We start from the raw sequence: 6,700 nt of genomic DNA on the forward strand, positions 1-6,700 counted from the left end.
ACTGACCCAATGACACTGACCCACCAAATGACCCAGTGACACTGACCCAACCAACTGACCCAGTGACACTGACCCCACCTACTGACCCAGTGACACTGACCCAACCAACTGACCCAGTGTCACTGACCCCACCTACTGACCCAGTGACACTGACCCAACCAACTGACCCAGTGTCACTGACCGTACCAACTGACCCAGTGACACTGACCGTACCAACTGACCCAGTGTCACTGACCGTTCCAACTGACCCAGTGTCACTGACCCCACCTACTGACCCAGTGACACTGACCCAACCAACTGACCCAGTGTCACTGACCATACCAACTGACCCAGTGACACTGACCGTACCAACTGACCCAGTGTCACTGACCGTACCAACTGACCCAGTGACACTGACCCCACCAACTGACCCAGTGACACTGACCCCACCAACTGACCCACTGACACTGACCCCACCAACTGACCCAGTGACATTGACCCCACCAACTGACCCAATGACACTGACCACCGCAACTGACCCACTGACACTGACCCCACCAACTGACCCAGTGACACTGACCCCACCGACTCACCCAGTGACACTGACCCCACCAACTGACCCAATGAAACTGACCGTACCAACTGACCCAGTGACACTGACCCCACCAACTGACCCAATGACACTGACCCCACCAACTGACCCAGTGAAACTGACCCCACCAACTGACCCAATGACACTGACCACATCAACTGACTCAGTGACACTGACCCCACCAACTGACCCAATGACACTGACCCCACCAACTGACCCAATGAAACTGACCGTACCAACTGACCCATGACACTGACCCCACCAACTAACCCAGTGACACTGACCCCACCAACTGACCCAATGACACTGACCACATCAACTGACTCAGTGACACTGACCCCACCAACTGATCCAGTGACACTGACCCAACCAACTGACCCAGTGTCACTGACCATACCAACTGACCCAGTGACACTGACCGTACCAACTGACCCAGTGTCACTGACCGTACCAACTGACCCAGTGACACTGACCCCACCAACTGACCCAGTGACACTGACCCCACCAACTGACCCACTGACACTGACCCCACCAACTGACCCAGTGACATTGACCCCACCAACTGACCCAATGACACTGACCACCGCAACTGACCCACTGACACTGACCCCACCAACTGACCCAGTGACACTGACCCCACCGACTCACCCAGTGACACTGACCCCACCAACTGACCCAATGAAACTGACCGTACCAACTGACCCAGTGACACTGACCCCACCAACTGACCCAATGACACTGACCCCACCAACTGACCCAGTGAAACTGACCCCACCAACTGACCCAATGACACTGACCACATCAACTGACTCAGTGACACTGACCCCACCAACTGACCCAATGACACTGACCCCACCAACTGACCCAATGAAACTGACCGTACCAACTGACCCATGACACTGACCCCACCAACTAACCCAGTGACACTGACCCCACCAACTGACCCAATGACACTGACCACATCAACTGACTCAGTGACACTGACCCCACCAACTGATCCAGTGACACTGACCCCACCGACTCACCCAGTGACACTGACCCCACCAACTGACCCAATGACACTGACCACACCAACTGACCCAGTGACACTGACCGTACCAACTGACCCAGTGACACTGACCCAACCAACTGACCCAGTGACACTGTCCCCACCAACTGACCCAATGACAGTGGCCCCACCAACTGACCGAATTACACTGACCCCACCAGTTTAGTAAGTTGGTCTTACCACAGGTAAAGGGTCCACAGCCAGATAGGGAATGGAAGACCAACAGGAAGAGCAGTGCAGGAAAGGTAGTGCAGGGGTCCCCTGAGTTCATCCCACTGCAAAACAGATACACCGCTTTGGGTACTGTTGAGGGAGATGACTCATCAGGGGAAAGCAGCAGCAGCCAAGTTCATGGCACCGTGGCTGGCTCTGCTGCACAGGAGGACAGGAAAAAGAGTGGGAGAGCGATAGTGATAGGGGATTCAATTGTAAGGGGAATAGATAGGCGTTTCTGCGGCCGCAATCGAGACTCCACGAGGGTATGTTGCCTCTCTGGTGCAAGGGTCAAGGATGTCTTGGAGCGGGTGCAGGACATTCTGAAAAGGGAGGGTGAACAGCCAGTTGTCGTGATGCATATAGGTAAACGATATAGGTAAAAAATGGGATGAGGTCTTACGAGATGAATTTAGGGAGTTAGGAGTTAAATTAAAAAGTAGGACCTCAAAAGTAGTATTCTCAGGATTGCTACCAGTGCCACGTGCTAGTCAGAGTAGGAATCGCAGGATAGCTCAGATGAATACGTGGCTTGAGAAATGGTGCAGAAGGGAGGGATTCAAATTCCTTGGACATTGGAACCGGTTCTGGGGGAGGTGGGACCAGTACAAATCGAATGGTCTGCACCTGGGCAGGATTGGAACCAATGTCCTAGGGGGTGCGTTTGCTCGTGCTGTTGGGGAGGAGTTAAACTAATATAGCAGGGGGATGGGAACCTATGCAGGGAGACAGAGGGAAATAGAAGGGGGGCAGAAGCAAAAGATAGAAAGGAGAATAGTAAAAATGGAGGGCAGAGAAACCCATGCAAAAAGCTAAAAGGGCCACATTACAGCAAGATTCAAAAGGGGCAAAGTATGTTAAAAAGACAAGCCTGAAGGCTCTGTGCCTCAATGCAAGGAGTATTCGTAATAAGGTGGATGAATTAACTGCGCAGATAGCAGTTAATGGATACAATGTGATTGGCATCACGGAGACATGGCTCCAGGGTGACCAAGGCTGGGAACTCAACATCAGAGGGTATTCAGCATTTAGGAAGGATAGACAGAAAGTAAAAGGAGGAGGGTTGGCATTGCTGGTTAAAGAGGAAATCAATGCAATTGTAAGGAAGGACATTAGCTTGGATGATGTGAAATCGGTATGGGTGGAGCTGCGGAATGCCAAAGGGCAGAAAACGCTACTGGGCGTTGTGTATAGACCACCAAATAGTAGTAGTGAGGTTGGGGACAGCATCAACCAAGAAATAAGGGATGTGTGCAATAAAGGTACAGCAGTAATCATGGGCGACTTTAATCTACATATAGATTGGGCTAACCTAACTGGTAGCAATGCGGTGGAGGAGGATTTCCTGGAGTGTATTAGGGATGGTTTTCCAGACCAATATGTCGAGGAACCAACCAGGGAGCTGGTCATCCTAGACTGGGTGATGTGTAATGAGAAGGGACTAATTAGCAATCTTGATGTTCGAGGCCCTTTGGGGAAAAGTGACCATAATATGGTAGAATTCCTTATTAAGATGGAGAGTGACAAAGTTAATTCGGAAACTAGGGTCCTGAACTTAAGGAAAGGTAACTTTGATGGTATGAGGTGTGAATTGGCTAGAATAGACTGGCAGAGGATACTTAAAGGGTTAATGGTGGATAAGCAATGGCAAACATTTAAAGATCACATGGATGAACTTCAGCAATTGTACATCCCTGTCTGGAGTAAAAATAAAACAGGGAAGGTGGCTCAACCATGGCTAACAAGAGAAATTAAGGATAGTGTTAAATCCAAGAAAGAGGCATATAAATTGGCTAGAAAAAGCAACAAACCTGAGGACTGGGAGAAATTTAGAATTCAACACAGGAGGACTAAGAATTTAATTAAGAAGGGGAAAATAGAGTACGAGAGGAAGCTTCCAGGGAACATAAAAACTGACTGCAAAAGCTTCTATAAATATGTGAAGAGAAAAAGATTAGGTGGATAAGCAATGGCAAACATTTAAAGATCACATGGATGAACTTCAGCAATTGTACATCCCTGTCTGGAGTAAAAATAAAACTGGGAAGGTGGCTCAACCATAGGTCCCTTGCAGTCGGATTCAGATGAATTTATAATGGGGAACAAAGAAATGGCAGACCAATTGAACCAATACTTCAGTTCTGTCTTCACAAAGGAAGATACAAATAACCTTCCAAAGGTACTAGGGGACAGTGGGTCTAGTGAGAATGAGGAACTGAAAGATATCCTTATTAGGCGGGAAATTGTGTTAGGGAAATTGATGGGATTAAAGGCCGATAAATCCCTATGTCCTGATAGTCTACATCCCAGAGTACTTAAGGAAGAGGCACTAGAAATAGTGGATGCATTGGTGATCATTTTCCAACAATCTATCGTCTCTGGATCAGTTCCAATGGACTGGAGGATAGCTAATGTAACGGCACTTTTAAAAAAAGGAGGGAGAGAGAAAGCGGGTAAATATAGATCGGTTAGCCTGACATCAATAGTGGGGAAAATGTTGGAATCAATCATTGAGGATGAAATAGCAGCCCATTTGGAAAGCAGTGACAGGATCGGATCGAGTCAGCATGGATTTATGAAAGGGAATTCATGCTTGACAAATCTTCTGGAATTTTTTGAGGATGTAACTAGTAGAGTGGACAAGGGAGAACCAGTGGATGTGGTATATTTGCACTTTCAAAAGGCTTTTGATAAGGTCCCGCACGAGAGATTGGTGTACAAAATCAAAGCGCATGGTATTGGGGGTAATGTACTGACATGGATAGAGAACTGGTTGGCAGACAGGAAGCAGAGAGTCGGGATAAACGGATCCTTTTCAGAATGGCAGGCAGTTACTAATGGGGTGCCGCAGGGCTCAGTGCTGGGACCCCAGCTCTTTACAATATACATTAATGATTTGGATGAAGGAATAGAGTGTAATATCTCCAAGTTTGCGGATGACACTAAACTGGGTGGCGGTGTGAGCTGTAGGAGGACGCTAAGAGACTGCAGGGTGACTTGGACAGATTAGGTGAGTGGGCAAATACTTGGCAGATGCAGTATAATGTGGATAAATGTGAGGTTATCCATTTTGGGGGCAAAAACACGAAGGCAGAATATTATCTGAATGGCGGCAGATTAGGAAAAGGGGAGGTGCAACGAGACCTGGGTGTCATGGTTCATCAGTCATTGAAAGTGGGCACGCAGGTACAGCAGGCGGTGAAGAAGACAAGTGAGAAGTTGGCTTTCATAGCTAGGGGATTTGAATATAGGAGCAGGGAGGTCTTAATGCAGCTATACAGGACCTTAGTGAGGCCTCACCTGGAATATTGTGTTCAGCTTTGGTCTCCTAGTCTGAGGAAGGACGTTCTTGCTATTGAGGGAGTGCAGCGAAGGTTCACCAGACTGATTCCAGGGATGGCTGGGCTGTCATACGTGGAGAGACTGGATCAGCTGGGCCTTTATTCACTGGAGTTTAGAAGGATGAGAGGGGCTCTCATAGAAACGTATAAGATTCTGATGGGACTGGACAGGATAGATGCGGGAAGAATGTTCCTGCTGTTTGGGAAGTCCAGAACCAGGGGACATAATCTTAGGATAAGGGGTAGGCCATTTAGGTCTGAGATGAGGAGAAACTTCTTCACTCAGAGAGTTGTTGACCTCTGGATTTCTCTGCCGCAGAGAGTTGTTGATGCCAGTTCATTGGATATATTCAAGAGGGAGTTAGATATGGCCCTTACGGTTAAGGGGATCAAGGGGAATGGAGAGAAAGCAGGAAAGGGGTACTGAAGAAATGATCAGCCATGATCTTACTGAATGGCGGTGCAGGCTCGAAGGGCCGAATGGCCTACTCCAGCATCTATTTTTTAATGTTTCTATGTTTCTATGACCCCCACCAACTGACCCAATGACACTGACCCCACCAACTGACCCAGTGACATTGCCCCACCAACTGACCCAGTGACACTGACCCCACCAACTGACCCAATGACACTGATGGTACCAACTGACCAAGTGACACTGACCCCATCAACTGACCCAGTGACACTGACCAATCCAACTGACCCAGTGACACTGACCGTACCAACTGACCCAGTGACACTGACCGTACCAACTGACCCAGTGACACTGACCATACCAACTGACCCAGTGACACTGACCGTACCAACTGAGTCAGTGACACTGACCCCACCAACTGACCCAATGACACTGACCCCACCAACTGACCCAGTGACACTGACCCCACCAACTGACCCAGTGACACTGACCCCACCAACTTACCCAATGAAACTGAATTGTCGGGCTGGAGGAGGTTACAGAGATAGGGAGGGTTGTTGAGCTGGTGGAGGTTACAGAGATAGGGAGGGTTGTGGGGCTGGAGGAGGTTACAGAGATAGAGAGAATTGTAGGGCTGAGGGGGTTACAGAATTAGGGATGGGTGAGGCCACAGAGGGATTTGAACACGAGGATGCGAATCAGCCAGTGCTGCTGGAAGTGTTTGCCAGGGGTTGGGCATAAGAAGCCACGGAGCTTCCAGGCTCAGGCCCTGGCCTGTGCAGCGATGCCTGATCCCAGCCAAGAGAGGCCCTCGATGGGGATTGGGCAAAGGGAAAGAAACCTCAGCCAGGGCTTCCACCGCCGATCTCATCCCAGATATGTGGCTGGTGTGTAAGGACAACATCAGGCAGGCCCCTCGCACAGTCAGTCGGCACATTGGCTGTCTAGACTCGCACACACTCGGAGAAAGACAAAATGGGAGATTTGTGGAAGAATGTCATATCCCACAAAGATTCTGCACTTTCTGGGGGTGGGCGGAGGAGGGGGAAGAGAGGGAGAGTGGAGGAAGGGGGAGCGGGGAGGGGCAGGGGTAGGGGGAGAAGCTTTGCAAG

The sequence above is a fragment of the Pristiophorus japonicus genome, chromosome 6 (assembly GCF_044704955.1).
Source record: "Pristiophorus japonicus isolate sPriJap1 chromosome 6, sPriJap1.hap1, whole genome shotgun sequence".
In the NCBI taxonomy this organism is placed as follows: domain Eukaryota; kingdom Metazoa; phylum Chordata; class Chondrichthyes; family Pristiophoridae; genus Pristiophorus; species Pristiophorus japonicus.